Here is a 27,361-nt window from a genome sequence, read left to right as displayed (position 1 = left end):
GGCTTGGGTATTTTACTTCATGATACATTAAAATATGCAACTACAGTTAACTACAAAGAACAGCGCTGCACCCTGTTTATTAGGAGTTCGCTCATGTTTAGGATGATATAAGCCGGACTTATGGATCAAAAATGCAAAAATACGAAATGATCAAACTGTGAGGCTGTTTAATTAATACGGCAGGAAATAAAAGTACATCACACAATTCCCCTATGGGCCACGGAGCGTTGTTGTTTTGTTGTTGTTGTTTTTGAGGAGGATGAATTGCAATACGGTAATTATTGACCACGAAGCATTAAAACGGGTTATTTGATTTGAAGAAGAGATGGTAAAAAGACGCCGTGTTAAAAATAAAATTATGAAGATGTATTCAAATCGAGCCCAGCTCTGAACGCCGTGTCACAGTAAACCATCAAGAAGATTCTGCCCTTGAAGTTGGCCGATAAAAATATCCAGGAGGCTGCATGAATTATGGGAATTAGAAGAAGCCGAGGCTGAACTACATTTTCTTCTGTGTGGTCCTCATTTAAAATATATGTATTTGACGTAATTATGACAAAACTAAATGCTTGTATTGTCTGTAATTTGCGCATCCTTGTATTTAAAGCTTAGATAAAACTGGCTGAATGCCTGTTTGGCTGGACACAATAATAAAATCAATCAAATGAAAAAGCTACCATATCCTTTTTAGAGAGTATTAATACAAATACAATCATCTGCCTTAACTAATCATCGTGATAATGTCCTGGGCTCCTACCCTGCAGCCATTAACAGTGAACTGAGCTGGAGAACGCAGTGAATGGAGAGCTCAGCTGTCATGCTCAGGTCACATACAATTTTTTTAGGTTAAAAACGTGGAGCTGATGATACACGGTAATATATATATATATGTATATGGTACTTCAGTAATACTTCGGTGACACAGCATCAATAACAAAGTTAATCAACTTCACAAAAATCACCACCCAGACGCTCCCTGACGTTGGACTACAGTATTGACAAGTTGTTTTACTAGGGTGAGTATTTAAGGGTTGTGACACAAGATAGATAGTTTTGCCTCTGTTCACTGCCCATAGCAAATAAAGCCAACGGGTAATTGGCCTGAATTCTCCTGTGTGTCCAGGCAGGCCGTGCGACGCTTATATCTGTTTATATCACTGAATTTCCCTTGACACCAACTCAGTGTTTCCTATTTGCATGTTGTCCCCAAAAGAGATAATTGCCTCCCGTTTGGCCTCGCTGTGAGGAAGCCATGCAAAGCCCTAAATATCCGAGTCAATCTAAGACTAACGAAGGGAAAGTTAATGTAATGCCATTTCATTGTGTTGGTTAGTTTAATTCACCGGATATAAGCTATGATCTGAAATAACTCAGTAGTTAAAGAAAAACGCTTTACATAACCTCAAAGCAACAATAAAAAATAGTCAACTACTTATCATCTGCCAGTGACTTCTGTGCGTGTTGCTCGTGTGTCTCCGCGCAACAATCAGAACCCTCACAATCAAGGATATCCAACTGTAAAAGGACTTTCAGTGGCAGAGGAACTCGGATCACTTGATGTAACGAAACCACACAAAACAAAAGGAAGACTCAACTGAAGTAAATAACATTGACCATCTTGTGACAATTCAATGTTCTGCTGGGGAACTTTTGGACCTGGCATTCGTGTGTATGTAACTTAGACATGCACCACCCACCTAGACCAGACTAGGCACCCCCACCCCAATGACACTCCTTGATGGCAGCAGCCATCCCCAGCAGGATACAGCCTGACACAGGCACACACACAAAAACGCTTTAGGAACAACTAATAAAAAATGTGAAAAACAGCACAAGGTGTTGACCTGGCCTCCAAATTCACTAGATCCCAAACTGATCAAGCATCTGTGAGATGTACTGGAACAAGCCTGGTCCACAGAGGCCCCTTCCCTCAACCCATAGGACCCAAAGGTCCCCACTAACAACATTGTGTTGCCAGACACCACAGGACACCCTCAGAAGGCCCATGTCCATTCTCCGATGAGTCACAACTGTTTTGGAGGCAAAACGGAAACCTACACAAATATTAGGTCATAATGTTATATTGGTGTTGCAGCGGGTAAATGTGTAGGGTAATTTGAATTAAGCCACTTACCCAGAAATGACTGAGTTCTTACTTCCTAATACATCCTAATAGGCTAAACAGGTTTGGCTGGAATTTAACAGATGGGCCTAAATAAAGACTATTAAACAAGGTATAGCAGATATTACATTTACGAGATTTATGTATGTTTGAAACTGCAGCTGAGCCCTTTTTACCAATGTTTGAAACAAATTAATGATTCATTTCCAGACTTCTTGATTTAACTAAAATCTCAAAGCAATGAACACAAAAGTCTGGCAGGGCTACAGTCACAGCTGAGGCTACTGGAACTCAGGAAGAGGGAAAGTAATTTCTCTCCATGAGCAGCTCTAAAGAAACTAAATAGTCAGTGTCGGTGGTGAAACAAATGTAGTAGTGTTTCTTGGTTATATTCTAGCTTGATACCCAATACTTGAAACACAAAACCACAAACCAGACGGTGCTTAACATCCAGAGGATGGCCACAAGGTGGTAGGTGTACACTCCCTTTACAGTACACTGTATATTACCCCCACCAACTCGATAAAGCTTGCTGCTCATAGGTGGACATGTTGGTTTATTCAGCGTGTAATAGAATTTGGCAGATCCCTCATCCACAGGTACCAAATAGGTCACTGAGCTGAAACTTTGCAACAGATAAACCATCAACTTTAAGATGGCGTGGCAAATGAAAGTATAGGCCAACTGATCTCGCAATGACATTCCAGCGAGGAAGGAAGAGGCTCTCCCCAGCATGGATGGCCACCTTTGAATGCACTTCAAGGGCAAACCGATCTGCATGGGACCATTACTTCTGTCAGGGATTGCTTTATTGTTCTGAACAAAGAACTTATTTGACAATCAGCTTTTGGTGGGAGTGGAAAATGCAAAAGTGAAAAATGCACAGATGTTGACTTATGAAGTTACAAAAACACAGTAGCTCCATAGCTGCTTTTGACCATCTAAACATTATTATGCCAAAATCTGTATAGTTATTTTTGCATATATATATATATATATATATATATACATATATACACACACACACACACACTGATCAGGCATAACAATATGACCACCTTCTAATATTGCGTAGGTCTCCCTTGTGCCCTCAAAACAGTTGTGACTCATCAGAGAATGGACATGGATCTTCTCCTGTGGTGTCTTGCAACACTATGTTGTTAGTGGGGGCCTTTTGGTCCTATGGGTTGAGGGGAGGGGCCTCTGTGGCTCATCCCACAGATACTTGATCATTTTATGATCTAGTGAATTTGGAGCCATTTTTTTGAGTTGTTCCTAAACCATTTTTATGTGTTTGCCTGTGTCAGGCTGCATCCTGCTGGGGATGGTTGCTGCCATCAAGGAGTGTCATTGCTATGGGGTGGGGGTGCCTGGTCTGGTCTAGGTGGGTGGTACGTGTCTAAGTAACATCCACACGAATGTAAGGTCCAAACGTTTCCCAGCAGAACATTGAACTGCATGGTCAATGTTACTTCACCTGTGGTATCTGTATGTATAGGTGTCCAGAGAAACCAGACCGTCGAGTACAGCACTGAGCCATCAGAGAGAGCCCGAACCCTAACCCTAGTTAGTTAGGAGTGGGCTGTGGACAAGTGCTACTCAGACACAAGTCAAGGATCTGGTGAAAAATGTTTGACTTTTCAAGAGCCGAAATGTCCAAAGACCGAGTGAATTTCATCTCATCTTAATTGACTAACTTTTGATTTATTAATTCTTTTTGAACATTAATTTAAATCTAGTTTGCTAGTTCAAACGACCAACAAAGTTTTGTAAAAATCTATTTTGAGATTTTTCTAAATTGTGAACTTTGAAATTAAAGTTTTGATGTTTATAGTGTTTTTTATACCATTATAATTTACACATATCACGTACTTCAGTAACAGAAAAATCTTTTGCAAGTGTTTTGAGTTTGCATCGTACCACCCATAAGAATATTTTGACAGCAATTAAAGACAAATTCACTCGTATACGCTCATACTTGACCTCACCGGTTTCTAGTTGCACTGGCTCGTGTTTAGCATATATGCGGATGTGCATTAAGTGTATCGTTGCCTCGGTCTCACGACGTGCTGCGTACAAGCCCTGCAATTACATCGATGTTTGTGCCGTCAAAGTCTCTCTCTGTCTAAATAACGTGTGAAGTATGTGGGAGGACTTGGCCTGCGTAGTCCACTATCTCTCTCTCTCTCTCTCTTCTAAAATATATAATTTATACATATCTATCACTGCTACTTTGCCAAAAGAGAAATAGTTGCCGTGAGACAGCTTCCAACATTATGAGACAAGTAAAAATAGCTACTTTCCATGTTCAAGAGGACAACCCGAATATGTACACTTATCTGTTTAGCAGTGTGTCTGTCTCTGTCTTCCACCTTAAGTCACAACAGAGTTTTCAGTGGCATTGTCTTCCCCTATAATTAGGTAGTATCTTCGAGGAAAAAGAGTAACCTGTTCGTTTTTTTTTTCATCAGACTGCCAGGAAAAGGAGCAGGCTAAGTTAGTATGGTGGTGATTTGGCTCTCCCCCTCCATCTGTTTTGTTTTCCTTCCATCTCCCTCTTTTTGATGAGCTGGGTCTTCAGTCCCCCTTATAAAATCCCATTAGCTCTTAATGAAGTCGGGCTCCTAGCCTCTCGGCCTCACCTCATTTAGCACGATTGTCTGGCGGCCATTAGCATGGAGGCAATTACAGCCGCACGACAAGAGTAATTGGAAATGCCGACAGGGACCCTGAGAAATGGGAATAAATAAATATAAAAAAAAATAAAAAAAAATATTCAAACTAATAAGCTTCCATTCAGATGGCAGGGAGGGAGCCGCATGTGTCTAAGTTAAATCAACATAATTACAATTAGGGCTGGTAGGGTAAAGAGCCCGGGTGAGAGAGAAATGGATATGGATGGATTGGAGGGAGACAGTTAAGCACAGAGGTAGAGAGTGTGATGGAGGGAAATGTGGAACCACACAGTGAGGCTAATAACGAAGAACGTAAGTGTTACCCTGAATTCATGTCACACAGAGGTCAGGCAGAGTATATCGGCATGCGTCTGTTTCAGGCTGGATGTTACACTTGTAGCCAAATTGTTTTCTTTAATGATTTAATTACCCTTACCCCAGGCCAGGTTGCTGGCCTTACAATTTGACATTTTTGCTGAAGCTGGTGCGTTATTTATCTTGGGGAAGGTCGAACGGTTTTGGCTGCGGCAAGTCGTGGAATTTAACAGATGTGCTTAAATAAAAACTATAAAACAAAGAATAGTAGATATTACATTTCTGAGATTTATGTATGTTTGCAACTACAACTGAGCCCTTTTCACCAATGTTTTAAATAAATTACTGATTAATATGCAGTTCCAGACATCTTGATTTAACTAAAAGCAAAAAAAAAAGAGCACAAAAGCCTGGCAGGGCTAAAATCACAGCTGAGGAAACCAGCTACTGGAGCTCAGGAGAAAGGAAGATTAATTTCTCTCCACGAGCAAGGCTAAACTAGGCCCTAACCACTTTACTGCCAGCATTCCACTAGCATCGTATTTGTAATAACATGCTGTGGTGTGAGATGAATTCCTGTGATGACAGCAGGTTGGATTATTTTGTTACCATGGCAGGTAATGTTAGTTGGCGGGATATCTAAGTAAGAACTGGTAAAAAGTTAGGCCATTTTTTTGGCCTTTTTTTTCCTGCAGAGTTAATTTCTTCTGGAAAAATTCAATTTTTTTTATTTTACCATTTGTTTGCAACAAGATTTACCATAACTGGCTACCAGATTCCTCAGGGACATACAGTGCATTGCTGTAACACAGCATTTAATGGCAATTCACAGACAGGTGATGCTGCAGCACCCAAACAGTCAAATCGTCAAAGAGGATTGTCCAATAGTTTAAACTGAACTGTTGCACAATTCATCATTGTGTAAATGTGTACTATATCAGTAATTTAGATATAGTGTAAAAATCTGTTTAACCGGCCATTACTGTGTGCATTTCGATTTACCCAAGCTCAGGTTGGAGTCCTTTGTTATTAAAATTGCACAGTTTGAGCAGACATATGTCCTCTTTGGTCGTTTTCTAGTGCGGGTATGAAAAGTAGATATGCAAATCAAGTAATAAAATGCAAACTGTGCCCAAGTAAGATGTGATCAGATGCAATAAGCCTCAACGAAAAGCCCTTTGTCTTTCACTGGCAGCAAAAACAACGAAACGGACAGAAATGTAGAAATGTTCACCGTAGCCGACGTGCATTAACATTTTCAAGGGTTTGACCTTGGAGGCCATAGAGTGAACCGGATTGCATTGAATGTGTTCTTTTCCACACACATGTAATTTGAAATATAACTTGAAGAATACATAAAGTGCACAGGATGTATGATCTCATTTTTTTTGATTAAAAGAGAAACTCGCCACTACGAGGAAAGCGACTTGTTGAGAAATCTGGGCGGTTCTAAGACTACTGAAACAACAGCAGGCTGCAGGCTCAGCGCCAGATTGCCATGGCATCTCTCCTGTCCAGTACCCCCCCCCCCCCTGCCCACCGCCTCAACTCCACCCCACTCCCCCTTTCCTGCCTCCTAAGCTGAATGACAGGTGGCAGAAACCTGATCAGCATGCGCCTTCATCAAGGAAGCACTACCATCTGAAACAGGCGCGCTGCCCACTCGCCCACCCGAGGGCCACAGCACAGAGGCTTATGAGGCTGAACGGGGAGTGTGTGTGTGCGCGAATGTGTGTTTGTGTGTGTGTGTGTGTGTGTGTGTGAGCGCATAAATGAGGCAAGGGATGGGGGGAGTGGGCTACAATGGACACAGAGGCATGAGAGGGGAAAGGAGGGGTGTGTGTGTGTGTGTGTGGTGTGTGTGTGAGGGGTATAATGGACTTTTTGGCTGAGGAGCTGAGTGGCAGAGCTGGCACTGGGTGTCCAGGGCTCAAACGGGAAACGGGAGGCTGGCTCCCACAATAGTCAGCGCGAGAGTCCCAGAGGGCCGTCCACAATAGCAGGGCAAGCGGCTGCTGTCAACAATGACCTCCAAGGCCTCGCTGCTGGAACTGAGAGAGTCCCACCCTTCGGCACTTCCCTTTTAGCGCAGCTATACGGCTAATGCGGGGATTATTATTAGGGACCTGTATCTGGAACATGTGTGCATTTTGTCAGTGAAGACATGTCACTTGGGTTAGCTTTAGAGCTTGGGCTGCCACGCTACAACATGTGACTCATCCTTAAATCCTTAAAACTGAGAATGAGATTATAAAGAATTACGTGCTGCAACACCTCAACTTTCTAATACAACAACATCTAGATGAACTTGACAACTACTTCCTAACCTCACAAACCAAATCAGGTATGATGATCTGTCGGCTATCGCAAGTTCAGCAGAGCATCTTGGCGCGAAATTGGAAATCTATACAGTAACAATGGAGTGTCCTTGTGGAACCCAGACTACCTGTTCTTACCCCCCAAAAAAAGTTTTCTTTGTCTAAAATAGCTTCACGAAAATCACTCCATGCAGTTGGAGTGGTTGTAAAAGAGAGGGAGACGATGTTGTGGATGGGGGTGCGTCTCCAACCAGGAGGAGATTTAATTAGTGAAATCTCATTAAGTCTAACAAAATTAAGTGTAAAACAATCCTTGGTGGGGAATCGAGGTGGAGGTTTTGGGTGTGGAGGGGGGGAGAGGGGAGAGCGGGAGTGGGGAACACTTAGGGGCTGAGAGGACACGGAGACAGGCTGTGCGATTAGTCTGGCCTGTGTGTGGGAAGAGACAAATGAGTTAGTATAAGCGGACCTCCTCTGGCAATCAGCTAGAGACTGCCGTGTGTGTACACATCCTCCATTGTCCTAGCCGTTATTCTGTCTACAGATCCTTCTCAATCTTAGGGGCATTTACAGAATTAAATGCTAAGACTAATTAGGATTTAGAGTGACGCCACATTTAACACGAAAGGGTTGATGTTACAAAAAAGGGGAAGATGATAGAATATAGCAAGTATGAAGCAAAACGCCAGTAGAAATATTGTCGTGGAGCAGCCCGACCACTGGTCAAAGGAACGTACTTAGACACATATCGCAGTTACATTTGGCCAAATAAATATAGTGTACTTTTTGTAAAATACATTTAATAATTTTGCTTGTAAACGTCTCATTGCAGATCTTTATTATGATAATTATTTGACACATTTCAGTTTCATTACACCCCTAAAGTTTATTATGCACTCACAGATTTTTCAATTTAGGAGCACATGTGATCCTCCTGGGGAAAAAAACAGTATGCACTGCTTCTTGCTGCGATGGCCACACCACAGTGTGCCACCCCAGGTCATACGGTTCTATTTCTAGTTAATACCGAGCTGTGTCAAAAAAAAAAAAAAAAAAAAGAGCATGTAAAATCTGTCCCTCAACCGTGCGACTGCCACCATTTGCTTGAGAAAGAATAATTAATCCACAGCTCTAATCTTAACCTAAAACCTATGTAACCCAGTAAATATGTAAAAAAAAACAACAACAACAAAAAAAAGACTAAATCTGAAATGAACCTGAGGACCAGCGCAAGCCATTGGCATTCCATCTGCCACCTTCCCGTATCCAGTTGCTGCAGCCGCTAGATACATTCGACAGGCCATCTGTGTGTGTTCGTTCGGTTATGAGCAGTGTGTTTTGGTGCCTGTGCCAAGTTCTTGGACCATAAAACAAATACTGTTTAGGGGCAGCAAAATCCTAGCTCTGCCTCGGCTGTGGACCATCAGACCTGACCTGGGGTTAAATATGAAGATGTGACCACAAGCAGCAGGACGATGGTACGACACAAGACGTGAGTTTTCATCTGCAGTGATAGGACTAAAGCACGGTTTGTGCATCTGCGGGACATAGGTGGTGTAACCTACGTACATAGCCTACGCCGGTGCGAGCCGTTTATACTTGTACGCTCGTCAGTCTGACTTGCTCTGTAAAAACGTCACCTAAATACTAGTCGCTGCTGTGTCTGATTTTGCCAGTCGGGTTCATTTTTGTTTCCATTTCCTGCTTCGCTTTCAACAATGGCGACTCAAACTTTCACCGAAATTTCGGCGAAGACGAGTCAAACAAATGTTTGTATCTCCGAACCACCTCAGTTAACATTCCCTGGATGTGTTCCATCGCTATTGATCCAAAACAATCAATTTGAAAATTGCAGCCATGAAGAAGCAGCCGGAAATAGTAAAGTGGAAACACCCTTCTACCAATATACGTAGCTACGGCGTCAAACTGATGCGGAAGTACAAACCGCGCAATAGAGTTGAGTTTGATGCGAACCCTAACGTTACCAGCAGCAAGTCCCGGACCCCAGGACTGGAGAAATAGAATGTGACCTGACCTAGATGTGATTAGACTCATATAATGTAGACCTGCACAGATTCCAGGTTAAAAGCACCAGCATTAATTTTACATGAAAGTTGTGCTACATGGAAGCACAAACACCAGTAGTTTCAAGGGTTGTTGTGTGCCTTACCACTCTAATTCAAGCACCACTAAATAATTTAAAAGAAACTTTCAGTAGAGAGGACGGCACAGTGGAATGGTGGTTAGCACTGATGCCTCACAGCAAGAAGGTTCCGGGTTCGAATCCATGGGCCTTTCTGTGTGGAGTTTGCATGTTCTCCCTGTGTCTGCGTGGGTTCTCTCCGGGTACTCCGGCTTCCTCCCACTGTCCAAAGACTTGCTCATTAGGTTAATTGGTGATTCTAAATTGTCCGTAGGTGTGAGTGTGAGTGTGAATGGTTGTCTGTCTCTCTGTGTTAGCCCTGCGATAGACTGGCGACCTGTCCAGGGTGTACCCCGCCTCTCGCCCGATGACAGCTGGGATAGGCTCCAGCAGACCCCGTGACCCTTCACAGGACAAGTGGTTACAGAAGATGAATGAATGAATGAATCACTTCCAGTTTGGCATGGACAGCCTTATTGTTTCCTGATCTTCAAAACTATTTGCAATCAGTTGCAAACATGGAGGAACAGAGGACTTAAAAGACCTTGAGTTATTTTAATCTGAAGCATAGGGACAGGCGGTAATATTCAATCGCTCCAAGATAGCAATTTACACCTAATTTCTATTATGATTGTCTCAGTCACAAACAAGACAGTTCTGGCAAACAGTAACTTAGGTAGGAGCTAACGCTTCCTGTCTCTATCACAATTGTTAAAATCCTAACAGTAATAATATAATGAAAATAGTCCTTGGAGTTCCTTCAGCTACTTAATTGTCATGTAATTATCACTGGCTTTTAAACATAGATTTTGTACTGACAGCTTTTTCAGCTGCCGGGTTACTTAAAGTCATCACCTCCGTCTACATATCGGTGCAGCTACAGCAACACGAACGCTTAATTGTCTTGTCTGAGAAATAATGTTAGAGCTGTGAAAGCGTTTCTGCTGCAGCTATTAGTGCCCGGAAATGACTGCATTGAAAAAAGTTAATTCAATGTGAGCTGATTTTGGCATTGTTATTGAAGCTCCAGTTTAGTTTTTACTGAGAGCAGTCCAGTATCCGTATATCAGATCTGCCAGGGACAGAACGATACGGGCCTTGGACTTATTTCCATAGCTGCCCCTGGTGTTTCCACACGCCGCTGATCTCATCAAGATGGTGGCTGGTATCAGTATCCAACGGTAAGATAACAGAATAAGAGAAGACAGCATCCAAGATTCATGTATTTATCCAGGTATAAAAGTTTGGTGGCACCAGAATGTAGAAGAGAATCTCTTCCTTTCTTAGACTGAAAGATATAAAGCATAGCTACATTGGATTTGGTGGTGTGGCTGTGGAGTCCACCCACCTTCCTCAACCAATACTAAAATAAATAATTATAAAAATAACCCGCGAACCATGTACAATCTCAATACGACCCATTTTATTATGATAGGTCTACATGTCAAGCCAGATAACTTGAAGTGGGCTACTACATTGCCACCTCACTGCCTCAGTGACTGAGAAGCAAAGAGTCTATTTGTAGGAAGAACTCAAGCTCCAAAAATCATTTGGGGACATTTTACAGATCCTTTAACGTCACCTGGTCTTATCTTGTGGATATTGTTCATGAGTATGACATTATAACAGCCAAATCCGTCAAATGAGTCTTCCTCATCGTCCCAAGGAGTTTGCCAAAGAGTGAGTCATCAATAATTGAAAACAAGCACAGCTAAAGATAGAAGTTCCAGTAAGAGCTGAGCAAAAGATTGAAGTTCTCATCAAAAGGGTTAAGAAATGTTGAGAAAATGCTTCAAGTGACGTAAATGATCATTTGGTTCCCATTGATTCCAGTGAACTGCAGCAGGCCAATCATTAACCGTGTACTCTGGCATGACGCTGTGTTTATACAATGAATTACATCTGATTGTGTGCTCGTAAATTATTACACTGGTGTTGGTCTCCGTAGAAAGAGATTAGCTTTGCCAGGTATGTTGTTACTGTGATCTTATCAAAAACGAACAAATTGGAAATGGCAAATGGTCTCGTATTTCTAGAGCGCTTTTCTACTTTTCTATTCCGCGAGTCACGTCAAATGCATGTTCTGTTCATGAAACACACTTAAAAACCGCATGCAGCTTCACATCCTGGATGCATCGTATGGTTTATGCAAAACAACAAGGCAAAGGGCGACTTACAGTTCGATTGCCCACAGCAGTGTAGCAGCTTTCAGTTTTGTTGTGTCGTCCGTGGGCCAGTATCCAAATGTCCGCTGTAGGCCAGCTGAGGGATGAAAAGGGTCAAGTTCAGCAAAAAAAAAAGTTTGATACAGTGTTGAAGATCGTTTTTTCTTATTGACACCCGTTTCAATGAAAAGACGAAATTCTTACAAAGTGTTTGCCCTTATCTGTCTTTGGCTCTCAGCCCCAAGCCCACTGGTTCAGAAAAGGCTCAGTCATTTCCTAAAAGCAATACTCACTATTGGTTTTTATCAAGCATTACTCAGGATTACTCAATAACAGGTTTCGGTCGGGACCTTTTTCAGTGGCAGATTTACCCATGTTTGGCGGCCTATGAGTATTTCTGACTGCAGGACGGTGTTTGTGTTATTCAAATTTTTTTTATATTTCCTTTATTGACCCCTAATGAGGAAATTCTTTCTCTGCATATAACCCATCCATTTGTTCACAAAGCGGCGCACGCTCGGTGCGGAGCCCGTGCAGCGGTTTGGGGTATACTGACATGTGACCTTACGGCCTTAAAGCTGCTTCCGTAACCACCACAGCACGACCACCCGCACCAGACATTGTGTGTCTGTTCATGGTGATGACTAAACGTGTCACCCAGTGCAACAGTGTGAGCCACTGAAGTGTATTACTGTTTTTTAGGACAATTACAGAGCCCCATGGCGAATAATAATAGGATAGCATATATCAGAGCGTAGTTAGACACAATACTTAATAGCAGGATATATGAAGCACTGATTTTGGTCTTTTCTATGAATTTAAGAGAAGAAATGGGAAAAATAAAAGATAAAATATGGAACAACATCCACTTTGGGGGTGTAAACCAGAAATTAATATTATCTGAATGTATTACATTTACACATATAACCATACAGGCCAGTTACAAACTGTTATTAATAAGAGGGACCACCAACAGAACAGACCTACAACTGTTACTGACACAACAAAAGCCTTTTTGTGTCAGGACGAGACAAAACATTGGACTTAATCGCTGGTCTGTTCCACTTTCAAACCAACAGACAACTTCGGTTAACCATGGCCGCTCCATTACCTTAACTGTTATGATTAATACTGTGGAAAATGTAGGTCTAAGATTTGAGTGTTGGATTAAACTGTGAGGTTGTCATTCCCTCATAATGAACAATAACTCCGCTAACAGAAGCGCATCTGACTTTAAAAATGACATAGGTAGAAACGGGGAGGTCAGTAAACTTGAATGCGACTCAAATTCCACGCAGCAATTGACTGGCTGGCCGCGTGTGAGCCTCATAGAGCACAGCACATGCGAAAGATTTAAGTTAAATCAAGCATTCAGGGCCGGACACCTGATCTTTCGCTTAAAGCTCCTCCAGAACAGTGGGAGTGTGGTCGGGCCTCACAGCGGGCCGCCTACCTCCAGCAATCTGCTAACACAGAGTCTCTGAAGAGATGGTATTTATCCAGTCCTGCGCAGCTCAGTGGGGACTACTGTGTGTGTGGTACTACCAGAGGCCCCGAGTGGATATAGGATGGGGGTTGGAGTGAAAGCTGTGGAGATTCAGCGAGACCAGCCCAAACATTTCTCTTTTTAGACTGTTATCAGTCCTCAAAAAGATAGGAAAGGGGGGAAAGTAAAATAAATACATACTTGAGCTATTACTCTGTCTGTCACGCAGCTTTTGAGGAAACTCAGTTAGGAGTGTAAAAGATATAACACATAGAGTGGTTAATTTAATAAAATATTACTAAATTCTATTAAAAAATTACAAAGCTGTTATCGTTCTGTGGTGTGTGGCATTTTACTACTAACAGTTATTCAAGCACTTCACAGTATATGAAAAAATAATTAGAATAATTGATGCCATTGTATTTTTAAGACAGACATTTGCCATTATTTCATGAACAAATCAAGGTTTTAGCAAAAACTAACCACTGAGTTGCATTAACTTGGTGAGAGTCCCAGTTATAGCCCTGGTGGAACCCCCAATAGGCTACTTTTCTTACTACTACTACTACGTACTATAAAACATCAACAGCTCCAAACTTCTGAAGACAATAGCATGTCAATGATTGTGAAGAGCAAGGCTTGGGAAATGAAAATAGTCTCTAGAATCTTGACTCCTTTCTAAACATCCCTCTCAAACCAGAGGAGATTTAGGTGAGAGCATTTCTTAGGTTTCTTTCAGCCACAAAGAAAACATTTTAGCTTCTCAGTAATCCTTCCTGAAACCCTCCCTAAGCTCAGTGGGCCCTTCCTCCCTTGGTCATCCCTCCGGCCCCTGTCTGGGATCTTCAGGGAGCGTCTCTGTATACTAAAGCCTGCCACACAAAACATTCGCCATCCCTCTCTCGCTCTCTCTCTCTCTCTCCACATGACCCCTAGGGGACCCAGCTGACCTTCCTGTCAACGTCAAAGTAAATCAGAGCGGGAGCCGGAGCGACGAGGGGCTCCACCCAGGGGGCTGGAGGTCTAATCACTGCGTTCCTCTAAAAAAGCCACAGAGGAAACATTAGCATTCCTGGATCAGGCCGGCATCAATCACACCGCAGCCTCCGCATGCGTACACACAGGTACACATATGTCACTTGCTTTGTGTTTCCATTTTCACTTCGGCAAAGATGGAAAATCCCTCGCTCTCTTTGTAGAGGATGAGAACAAAAACGCATTCATAAATCCTTGAAACGGCGCGTTGAAAGTTTCATATGGGCTTGCGCATGAAGATAGACAACACGCCACCCCTTCCTCCTGCAGTATAAAAAGTGAAGGAAACGTAGGGATGAAATGGTCGTCTCATTTTACGTACTTGCAAGCGAAGTGGCAAATTAGAGTTGGAGATGTGGTACAGAGCTCCGATCTAGACTGTCGTGAATACTTGCTTCTGAGTGAAACAAGTGGGAAGACGTAGAAGTGACTGACAGCCACCCTGCTACACATACTGGTACATACATGGTACTCTTATATGAGGTCTTTATATGACCTTTGAAGCCGTATTTGTGAAAATTTTAATCAATTAATTTTCAGTTCTATTCAATTTTATTTATATAGCGTCAATAGCAATGTAAACTGTCTCAAGACGCTTTACAACATCCGGTCTGAAATCAAGGTGTACTGCTAACGTGGAAGGTGTAACCAGGCATCACATGGCAAATGGAAAGATTTAGATTAGTATGTTCACATATTGTTTTGCTGATGGTGAAAAGTTTCTTTCCTTGAAGTGTGAGTGGACCAGCGATAAGATAAGGAGTCAGCCGTGGTCCAACCAAACTCAACAAGTGTGATGCAGAAACCCTCAAGTCAGAACGGACTTGCAAGTGATATAAGAGGCTTAGATTAGGTCCGAGATATTCCCCCCGCAGGCCGATGATTCAAGTCGACACAAAAGAAGATAAAACACACCCCTGCTCTCAGTCAGTTCGGCGTGAACGTGCAGGGATGCACTCAGTCACCGAGTGGGTGATTCCAGTGATTTGTTCACCGAGGCCTTTCTTTTTTTCCCTCCGAGCTGACGGCTAATGAAGCTGAGAGTTGGCACAAAAGAATTCCTAATTCCACATGTGGTTACTTTTACAAAGCCGCATGAGCACAAATGCAAACAAACAAACGTCTCTGTCTTGTTTTAACAGACTTTTAACACAAACTCAAAATGGCAGGCCGACTCGCATTGGGCGTAGAGGTTCAGCGGCGCTGCTGCAGCTGCAATGGGAAGAAAAGGCTGCGAGGGAATGAATGAATGAAAACACAGCGAACGCGAGCCCTGAGTGGCAGCCTGCAGCTCGAACTGCCAGAATGAGGCCCAGCAGGTTGAGGAGTAACGCCTCACTGTAGGCCAGTTAAAACCAAAACCAGCGTTCGTAGCTAAACAATTAGTTATGTTGTCAATCGACGGCAGAAATTTAGATGTTAATGTCAGTATTTCATGAGAAAAATGTCACACACTCACTCCTTCCAGCAACTGTTGAAGATTTCTTGAATTTTATACAGGCCTATTTGAAAATTCAATTTCTTGGGAGGCATTTAAATATGTCATCTAGACACGACCACTTTCAGATTTTGCGTATTCTAATCTTTAATATAATGAAACTAACTGCTTTTAACAATATACCAGTATGAAATGTTCCATTCTCCTGCGCCTTTCTGTGTACTTGTTTCTGTAGTCATATGTAAAAGCATATATTTCATTGGGTTACAAGAGGTGCGCACATCCCTAGTCAGTGAATTCTCCATTAGATCAGACAGTGAGAAGGTGAGATCTTAGCTCCTGGGTTATGGTTCAGGCTTTATTATGGCTGAAGGACTTGGACTCACAGGCGGCGACTCCCTGGACAAGTCGTGCGTCTTGCGAAATGATAGTTTTATCGGCGCGCTGTGTACAACATTTGCTCATATCAATAATGGGATACGCTTCAACGCGCCAGGCAAAAACCCTGGGAGAGAACGTAGCCTCATTTGATTCATTCAATTTCACCCCTCGCTTTCGTGGCAAAGCAGGTGTGGGGAAGACACGGGATTGATTGAATATTCACAACCTACGGCTCAAACTTTCTCTCGGTTCGTATGGAATCCGTGCACAGGGAAGAGAGGGAAAACTCCAGATGGACGTCTTTAAGATTCCCAAATCCTGTGTTCGCTAGCGGGAGTTTTGGGGTCAAGGTGTGAAGGGAGGACCAAAAGAGCCATTTCCCACAATCCCTCTGCAGCTACAGTCCCCCAGCTGTTCAAGGGCTTCCATAACAACAGCTGCGCAGAGGTTTAGTGGTTCATGTTGCTATGACAACACCAGGATCAATTGGCATGCACAGGCACTCGGTGCTAATAGCGAAAGTGACATTATGCCATAATTTAATTTCAATAAAACACAGGCAGGTCTTTTTTATTGCACTAAGATTCAGGGGGACATAAAAAAAAAAAAGGGAGGCAAATAATTAATTTTGCATGATAATGCGAGTGGCTTGCACGCAGAAAACTTGCGAGAATCTCCCACGCATATTGACAAACCAACCTAGCAACCTCACACTTCAAAACCAATCCCTGGCGTTAAAGATTACGGAGTGCGATTGTTTCCCAGCTCATACAATAGAGGCTAAATAAGTCTTCATGCCTGGCAGCTGTATGTGCCACAGATCACTGACCGGCAGGATGTGCAACAATCAGAAATATTTCTGTTCTCCTGACAAACAGGATATCAGGTCAGTTGGCCACCTTTACAGTGAGGAATTAGACTCTATGGGGGGGATTTTTCAAGTATTGTGCAGGGACGCGGAGAAACAACCTCAGCCGCACAAGAGCTTTACGCGTGTAGGACAATGGACTGTCAGGCTGTGCATCACAAGTGGCCTCATTTATTACTACAGAGATGTACTCAGTGTTCCCGCTCACTGTTCCTTAGCTTTCGCCACTTTTATCTGGTCGGCCCAACTTCAACCATTTCAGGCTAATTCCTGAGAAGTATTCAGGGCTCACAATGACAATAGCAGGTATTCCCACGGGCGTAACCGGAGCTGGCGCGGCGTCACCCCGGGTTTAAGCCCAACATTTAACGAGCACGCAGCCGATAGAGGCAGCTGTGGCAGACAAAACACAGCCCAAACACTCGCATTCAGTTGACGCGCACATCGCGAGCACATTACCCAGCCTCTCAACAACTTCCTGCGTGACCCGAGATTCGCCAGCGCTGCGCGTCTGCCACTAATTGACTCTTGGCTGATATTTGACATTGATTATTCCTCCCTGTCTCGCAGAACATGATAGCCCCTTCTGAATGGCGCGGGGAAAGCCAAACAGGAATCCACAGCTAAAAATACCCACGTCGTGATGAGTCAGGATGGACTGAGCAAACAAAAAGAGACCAGTCTCATTTCCTCCAGTCTGGGCTTTGGGTGAAGACTTTTGAAAAAAAAAAAAAAAAAAAGAAAATTCCAGTCCTCTTTGCCACAAGTGGATTCCTCCAGTTAATGAATCAATCTGCATCGGGAAGAAGAAGAAGGGGGAAAAAAAAAAGAATCTACAGACGGGGATAAAAAGAGATTAACCAAATGGAGGCTAATGATGTGGAAATAATTCACAGACAAAAAGAGAGTAAAGGTGCAAGAAGATAAAAGTGTTTTGTACTGACATGTTTGGGAGGCGTTAAGTGATGTTGAATTACTCGGGATATACTGAAACAATCCTCAGTCTAACATATTCTAGATGCCCTTTGCTTGAAATTCAGAAAAAAGAAAATATTGGTCAATAAAATTTTATAACAATGAGTCAACTGTGCAGCTAAATGTATCAGTAAATGCCACTGTTGGTTGAATAGATATTTCCATCACATGAATAAACTTGATCAATGCATTAGAATGTAGACCTGTGAGAAAGCTGACAGAAACATGGCGACAGTGAGCAGCCTTTATAGGAATTCATTAAGCGCCATCATAGAACACAGTATCCAATTCTCTTTGATACGTCCAGGTAATGAGGTAAAAAAAAAATAAAAAACTCTTTAAAAACTTCCCTTCTCACTAATTTTTTTGCAGCAAAAACTTAGTCTGGAACCCCTCCATCGGCAACTGATTGCGGTGCCAATGGAGGGGTTGATTTTGTTTCCAACAGGTTTATCCAACTGCATGCTGGGGTATTTTTTTTATTTTTATTTTTTTACTGAAATCCAAATGGAGTGTTACCAGAATCATGTTCTGATGGGAATTAAGCCTGGCTTCACCATGCTAGGTAATCTTAGTAAGGCACACATCCTCTCATTGCTGTGTTTGCTCTTCACATGCACTCACACAGTGATTTGTACGAGGAATACGACAGATAAATAAAACTGTGAAGAATTTACGCTCTTTAGCTACTGAGCCCTCTTGACTGATCTTGTAGACTTTCACTAACACGAGCGTGCTGCCCTTCCCTGCATGTAGTTTATCATATATATCGCGGCCGTTGTCAAAGCCTGCATGGACACCTTTCGGCCATATTAAAACTCAAGCATGCTTTCCAGTATTGCATATTTCACCCTGTCCAGTACAGTTATTGCATTTTTTTTTACCCAACTTCCCAAATGCAATAAAAGTAAGGTAAGCTTCTACACGTAGCATCAATCATCAGAACCATGCTCCTCAAACCCCTCTAGGCTCTGCTGAAACTCTTGCGCTCATATGCTCTTTCACTTACACGCAGGCAAAGACAAGGATCTGGGTTTCAGGTGTGTCTCGGCGAGTCATTCTGCCTCGTTTTCAAGGATGCTACTCTTTCGAGTAACATTAAGGTTATTTTAATAATCTGATACTATTAACATTACATTTTGATAACATGCTATTGTTAAAATACTATTAATCTGTGCAAGTTCTACTTGGAAAACGAATACTTTTCTGGAGCGTTTCATGTTTTCATACATCATACAAACTGGCCACTGTGGGATAAATAAAGGATTATCTCATTTTAAGTCACCTTGCTGATGTACTTTACATCTTACATTAACAGAGGTGGTGTGTTTTTTTGCCTAACTCATCAGTGAAAGTGAGTGAAATTAATCAGCTTGTTGTATTTGGGCTTCCATGATGAAACTGTTCAAACGCAGGGCTTAGCGGAAGGGAGGTATCAATATATAAATGCACAGATTATTAACTAATAGTGCATTAATTGTAAGATCTCAATTTAGATTGTGTGTCGTGCGTGTGAGCCTGTGAAACGTTGCCACGACTACGCTATACAATGACGAAATCATGGCAGATTCAAATTTTCACTATGGAATAAATAGTTCCCCATTGCAGTGTCTTGAACTTTATAAATACGGAAAGAAAAAGAAAAAGTGTGACTTTACACTTTGCTATTAACACAAACTGTAATATAATATAATACATGATTGATATGTAAATGTCTGCAATCTGTCTATGTGAAAATTCAGGTTTTATACCGGAACTGAATTTCCGAAACAACTTTCCAGGGCTCCTTCTGGAAACACTGCTTCCAACTTGTACATTAAAGGAGACGGACGACGCCTCTTTCTGGAAGCACAAAGAAAGCTTCACTTAGTCGCATTCTCTTTGTGACAGGAATTTAAACAACCAGTGTCTGCACATTATTCCCACCGTGGCCTCATTATTTATATAAAGGTAACATTTCTTTTTTCTTTTTTTTTTTTTTTTCTTTTTTTTGCAGTGCATTTAAACATTCTTTCATTGTCTGGCCATGAAACAGCTAGGGGTAGGCAGGGAAGACGGGAACACAATGGACTTGGCAGATACAGCCAAGGCAGTGAGGAATTCCCCATCAGTGTGTCTGAAGTGAGCTAACCTTGTTTTTTTTTTTTTCTTTCTTTCTTGCTACCTCTTCACTCCTGGTGAGAGTCCAAAGGAAGAAATTTAACTCTTTCCCCGACAAGCTGAACGTCTGCTTTAGTTATTTGTTCAGTGTGCATTGCTCCTCATAATGATGCGTTATGTCCCCGCGGACCGAGCCATGCAGAATACACTGATGGCCGTGCGCTTTCTGTGGTCTCCGCAATGCATTTCCCCACATTAGAAATGCACCGCTTATTTCACAGCCTCCCTCAGCTCCATATCCAGGTAGTTAAATACAAAGTACTTTCTGTCCATTTCCCAGGGGAGAAAATAGTGTCTTTAAATTCAAGGTGCTCCGCCATCTGTATTAAATGTCTGTGGCGGTTTATAAATACCACTGACCGCGGGGGGGCAGGGGGGGCGGAGGAAGAGGGACGGCAGCGTGCCTGTTCTCTGAGACGGAGAGATTCACACAAACACGCAGGCTTTTGGTTGAAAAAAAAAAAAAAAACTCAAAGCAGCGAAAAGTCAGACGCCGGATTCTCAATCAATTTCTCCCCTACGAGCACAAGCGAGCACGCTCTCGCGCACCCGCAGCAGATAAGTAGGCCTGTTTTGAAGTGGGCGTCGCGAAGGCAGGTGCAAGCCGTCCCTCATCTCCTGTCGTGGTACATCTCACCTTCACAGTCCAACTGACAGCACTGAGAAACTCCCCCGTGCCTCTTTGTATACATTTAAAGACTGGTCAACTTTGTTCTTAAGAAATGAAAACCAACATTATAAAAAAACTTTTGAAGGAATATTTTGACATTTGATATTCACTTGATTGCCAAGAGGGGGGAAGGCTGCGTACGCTCAGCATCACACTCCACAAGGCCACTAGGTGGGTTAAAGGTCGCATCTGGAGATCTAATCACGTATCATAACAGCGTGATAGCACGGACTCTGATATCACTTAACATACAGTAAGCTTTAAGACTGAGCGCGGAGCACTTAGGGCTGATGGTTTTATTTCAAAGCTTCGCCGACCAACTCGTCCCTGCAATTCTTTTTCTCTCTCTCTAAAGCTAAATAAACAAATCTAAACCCACAATCAGCGCTATCGCGTTTCAAACTCCCATTTACACCGCACTGACACTGCAGCAATGCCAGAGCAGTGCCAGCAGAGAGACGGGCACAAATACCACGGGGGTATCGAGACCTTGACCAAAGGAGAGCGGCCGAGGGGAGGGGGGAGCTGCAAAGCTCTCTCTCTCTCTCTCTCTCCCCTCTACCAGACGAGAGCCTCGTCATATAGGAGCAGTCTTGACATTGCACCGCCTCCGGGCTGCCGTATTTACCCGCCCGCCGAGTCGGGCAGCTGTTTATAACTCAGTTTTAGCACAGAACCATCATCACTCTTTGGAGATGAACCTTTATGAAGTTACACAGGGAGTGGGAGGTGTGCGTGGGTGCGTGACTGCATGTCATTTTTCACTCTTTTATCCAATATTTCTTTTATTCTGTGATAATTAAAGTGCTCTAAACTTTCTTATGAATTCCACGGAGGTGCTTTGTCACGTCTGCTGCAAACTGCCAACTTTCATATTGGGTGGAATGGAGTTTAAATAACTTCCAGATCCTACTGTTATGTTTATTTAGAAATAGTGTGGGTATTATTGATGTATCTGTATAATGTACTCTGTAATGCTGGGTGTGCTTGGCATGGAGATACAAAGGGGCTTTTAGCTGATCTTTTAGTCAACAAACACAAATATATACTCAAACCTTCTACAAAACTTTGTAATTAACTGTGTTAGTGTTCATTATGTGTGTCTCTGCCATTTATTGATAACAGCAGAAATCACATATTAATTGTTATCTGTTTTTGAAATAATGGCTATAATCACAACCTGGATATCGGATGATTTTCTAAATTTTTTTCCTGTCACTGAATGAAAAAGAAGCTTTTTTAAATGCTGAAAATAACTCATTATGTTTGTGTTTTACAGACGCAGGCTGGTGAAAGGTGCCGCTGCCAAAAATGGTGCAGGGCCAAAAAGATGCAGCTGAAACATTTAGCGTAAAAGAAGTTGTTATTTAGTAGAGATATCATAAAACACGAGCAATCAACAATCAACTCTTTCTACTTTCAAAGAATCTACTGCAGGAACAGCATTATTGTTTGTACATCCATACTGTGTAAGAGGTTAAATATATGATTTAAGAAGCTTTAAAATCGCTTTGGTTCAACCATTTTGACTAAAGTCCGCTACATGTTTCCTCAAGGTAAATGTAAAACCCTTTTAAAGCCTTTTAACTTCACGTGCAGACTGTAAATTTAGCCTCACAGCTGGTTCCCCCACCAGAGGACCAACGTACACCACGGTTAAGGTTCGCCTCCATTTATATGCATAACTGTCAATGGTGTTTAATAAAGGCACTGTGAAAATTGGACTTTAATGGAGTCGTAATATCTGAAGCCGTTGCGTTTTCAAAAATGTCCGTCTTTATAGGCAGTTCAGGCTAACTCCAGGCGAGGCATCGCCACTGGACTCGCTCCCGATTGGCTCCCCTCGATAAATAACTGTTGAACTGCTTCCAAGCGGGGCAGCGTTCAACTGGAAAAGCATCCAGCGGTGGGTTCACCTCATTCAGATTGGAAGAGCTGCTGTTGTTGGCCAATAAGAGCCCGGTATTTCAAATCAGCCTTTGACTGACCTTAATTTATTAGTGAACTATGCAAACTATAGGAAATCAGCGATCTAAAAAAAAAAAGCACAATAAGAACTGTTTCTCATGCGGAGCTGTTGTGGATTTAAGAGATGAAAACTGACTTTTACAAAGTTTAGGAAGCACCTATAAATGCCTGGAAATTAAGTCTTTCACGTCAACAGTGCACCATCAAGAGCTGCCTACTCGTTGAAACCTTGACTGAAGTGCCGCACATCTGTCATCCGGATTGAACAAGATCCATAGTGCCACTTGACTTTGGCAGCTGTCCACTCTATCTTCCACGGTAGCCTCCATTTTCCTACCGTGTCATGTTATACCTGCCGCATATAAACTACCGTCTGCCCTGGACCCCCGAGGCATAATTACAATAAAAAAGAGAACAAAATATAATAAAAGGGAAACCCCTTCTTGATAGATACTTTACAGTGTCGTTCAACTACCCCGATGCATTTCGCATTACTCACTTTTCAGGAATGTCTTGAACAATGCAATCTTTGAGAGAGACAACCTCTTATCGTGGCGCACATCCTAACATGCTAATTACCCCACGCACAGTTTGAGTTCATTTATTATGCATGAAATAATCTAATATGATGACTGTGATAATTATGCGCACATAGATAAGATAAAAGAGTAGTAACCAATTATGGCACAGGAGTTGGGAAAAGTAATTATTCTTTGTAGTGGAAAGAAGTCTCGCCTCGGAAAAGGGGGTTCAGTCTGTTTTTCTCTTTCTTTTTTTTTTTTCTTCTCTCTCTCCCCCCACTCAGTTCTCAGGGCTGCAATTAACATGTGGAACCATATCTGCAAGCCCTGATAATGTTTAAGGAGTATTTTTTGGATGAAGCATACCAAGATACGTCTTGTTGTTCTAACCATTTAAGGCTGTAAGGAACCTTTCACTGAGTGGCTAAACTAGAAATAAAGCTATAAAGGTAAACTGTTTTCTTCATGGATTCGTTTATAGCGGCGTGCCTGTTATGATAATTCCGCGCGCTCGCTCCCCGAGCCTCTTCACACGCTCCAGAAATCTGACATGTTTACATTACGACTTGAAAGGCAGCATGACTCGATGCCTTGGGTCTCGTCGGCATCAGCAAATCAGAAAGGACAGTAACAGGAAGGAGTGGTGCTCAGAGTCGAGCGCTCGCAAATCAGACGCGTGTTGTAGAGTCATTAAATATTACCACTTCTAAAATCAGAGCTGGCGTGCGGTTAGCCCGCGCCACTATACAAACACACTTAACACAGCACAGCTTTCTTTGACAAATTATGTGCCTGCCACCGCAAATCACAGGAAACAGAGCCACTGCAGTAATTCAATTTTTCTGTGACTGTTTTGGCTGGAATTTTCCTCTGAATTAAACTTTTATGTGATGGAATGCGGCAGCGAGGAAACAAAGTTTGACAGGGCTTATAGGCGAGGAAAGAAATAGACTTACAGCGTTTGCTAAAAACACAGCAAACGGGGATTATATAACACGACACATAAATGGATTTTTTTTAGACAGCGTCAGGACATTATCCGAAGGTGTTTTGTCTCTCTGACATCTAACTAAAACCACATTAAAGTGACTCAGGAGTGCACACGTCATCCTTGCACTCATCCGGAAACCTGTGTCACCCATTTCCCAGTCCAAGACTCCCTTGGACCGCTTTACGTGACTCATGATTACTTGCAGAGTCTAAGCTTCAGGCCAAACATGATACTGTGAGACCGGCTAACAAAGCCCAGAATTGTCCAGAAGGCAGCTCTCACGAACAATACCACATCGCTTCTAATAGGATTGTCAGGTTTTTTAAATTCACACTAAAACACCAGGACAATGCGGAACATTTTCTTGGAAGGCGCGTCTTCACGTAGGTGTTGATCTCCCGTTCGCATTTCAGACGAGGAGGAAGGCAGAAAACGCAGGGATGTGTGTGCGCGCTCCGTAGCTTTAAACTGGAGGTTAATGTCAGCGGCGCTCGTGTTTCCTTACACTCTCAGCAAAGTCGTAATGTTCCAAATGTAATGAAGTGAGGAGAGGAGAAAGCAAGGGCGATGCGTACGGCCAAGACGGCAATCATCGCATGCCATGCGTTTCATATGAACAGCTGATGTTCGGGAATAATCACGCTACTGTATAAATCTGCAGAAATTACTTTTTCACAGATGTGTATTTTCCAAGTGTTAAGTCGCGGAAAAACACGTTTGCGGGCGAAAATGTTAACTTCCAAGATACCCACAGCGCCCGTGTATCAATACATTATACATAACCTGGCAAATAAAGGCGTTCCAGCCATTTCAACTGCACCACTACATGTTCATAATTGTGATAAAAAGTTTTCCAGGGAACCAGGGAGTGTTTATGTACTTTATTTATTTTACCACAAGAGAGTTGTAAGTGGCTTTGGAGGATGGCAGCGACACAAAGTGCATTATAACACTGGTTTCTATGAGTGATAGAGCTTAACAAACAAAGTCTTGGGTCAAGGTTCAAGAAATATGTTGAACACTTTCTATCTCAAGTTACTGTTGACTTTTTCAGTGCGTAACCAAGTTCTTTTCCTACCTTAAAAACGGCTTTTGCTTCCAAAGCATAACCATAAAAGTCTTTTACGAGTCTTTAACTACGGACCTATTTCAAACAAGTTGCCAGATTCCGTCTGTCGGGTTTGGCACACCTGCCCATTTCTCACACATGTATTAGCTGACTATGAGAGCTGACGGATGACTTTCTGTCTAACCTTTCCATGTGCAGCCGTGACAAGATAATCGACTTCATCCACGTCATCTGTGGGTGGTCAGAATGCTTTGGCTGGTTTGTGGGTTTGTGGGCCGGATTTTCCGCATAAAACATTTGCAGTTGCAATTTAGCAAAATATTCACAGTGAGTGATTTTATTACTTTATCCCATTTCTTGTAAAATATTACTTAAAATGCAGATAGCTTCAAGTTAAAAGCAACTGGCTAAAGAGTTAAACTGTAAAATGGGAATCTGAGAGACACCTTTTGGACGTGAAGCTGTGAATCCAGCCGAACTGAGACAGGATGTGAGTAGGCTTAATGAAAAGTAGCACAAGGCTAAAGCACTGCAGGCCTCCCTCAATATATTAAGAATGAAACATCTTAAGAAACAGTAACAGATGTAGCCTCCCCACGGAAAATGAAATGCACTTCAACTGAAGTCATAAAATCATGACACTTTTATAGCAGGGGACAAGACTACATAAAAGAAGTCATTTGCAGTTAATAAGAGTGATCACTAAAAAGCATTAAGGAAGATTATTCCGTCCTTGCCACTGTTCAATCCGTTCACTAAAGTCTGGTGACAAGCTGCTGTTTCACCTAAGAGCCTGCACGCCAACAAGTGTTTCACCAGGCATCTGCAAAAAGAGATTAACAGCGAGGTATACAAATGGATTTGAAGAGACAGCCGCTTTTGTTAAAGTCTAATGTCAAAAATAAAGGAGCAGCTATGGACCGAGAGAAAATATTGTCCTTCAGATCAATGGTGTCCTGGAGTGCAATAGGCTGAAACATTCAGATGAGATGTGAGTGGCAGAAAGAGCAACGCACTAGAATAATATCGTCGGGGAGGATTGTGGAAAATGGAACCGTGCTCCAGTAAACAGCCTCTTGGAGGTCACAACTGGTGCATTTCAATTCGAAGTGCAGCGGACTTCAATGGACAGCCCTGCCAATAATCAAAGTGCGGTGGTTTTAAAAGGCCATATACCACCATTTCAAAGAGGCACATTTTTCATCTCGACTGCACCCTTCTCACGTGCTGCTTCGTGTCTCATTCTGCAGCTCGGCCCGGCAATTAATGTAACAGTTCAGGAGGTAGTTAAAAACAGGGATATGAGGTGGCTTCGGGGATTGTGTGTACCTCGCTGTAAAACTTTGCCTGTTTGTCTTCAGCTTTGTCATTAAAGTTACTCTAACTCAGAGGAGAAACAACAGCTTTCCTGCCGGCCAGAGCACTGCAGTGCCGAAAAACAGCTGGTGCTGTACCTACAGCACAGAAAGACTGGCGTTTAAGTGTGAGAGAGAGAGAGAGAGAGAGAGAGAGAAAAAAAACTGTAGCAGTGCGATAGGAATCTTGCTAAAATTGTCAAACTGCAAAATTACACTTGTAGTTTGCGAGAAAAAGTCACCGCCGCAGTTTTTATTGTATGAACATGGTGAAAAGTATTTGCCATTAACATGAAAAAAATATATTAAATTTTTTAAGAGTACTGCACTGTGGGAAATTCTCAACAGCAGCAACAACATTTTGGCTGATGCATTTATTCATTTTCGGAGGGAAGCACAAATATGCAGCCACACAGTGCTTGCTGGGATTTTCTCGGCTATGATCTGCCGTTGAATTCAAATCAAATATTTTGAACCTCACCCAGCTCAGCTGTTACCAGGACTCTCAAATATAATAAATTCAGGATTTACTGGCAGGCTTCATATTTCTCTGTGTGAAGCTCTACTCATTTATTAGGATTATCTACATTCCGCCAGAGATAAGAACCCAACGCACAATGAGGTTCGTAGTCTTGTTAAAGGTCTTCAAATGCAGAATATATAATAAGCCGTTGCTAATTTGATTGTGGGCTTGATCCTTGAATAA

The 27,361-nt window shown here is 42.4% G+C and overlaps 1 protein-coding gene across 1 annotated transcript in view; it reads right to left on the bottom strand.

Annotated features, from left to right (window-relative positions):
• pknox2 (pbx/knotted 1 homeobox 2) overlaps nt 1–27,361 on the bottom strand; it is a 93,035-nt gene that overhangs the window by 61,231 nt on the left and 4,443 nt on the right. Inside the window, exon 2 of the mRNA XM_084564086.1 lies at nt 11,751–11,835. The gene's annotated coding sequence lies outside the window, so the exon portion shown is untranslated. The remainder of the gene's footprint in view (nt 1–11,750; nt 11,836–27,361) is intronic.

The sequence above is a fragment of the Chelon labrosus genome (genome assembly GCF_963514085.1).
Source record: "Chelon labrosus genome assembly, chromosome: 17".
Lineage (NCBI taxonomy): Eukaryota > Metazoa > Chordata > Actinopteri > Mugiliformes > Mugilidae > Chelon > Chelon labrosus.
This window is presented reverse-complemented; position numbering and strand designations above follow the sequence as displayed.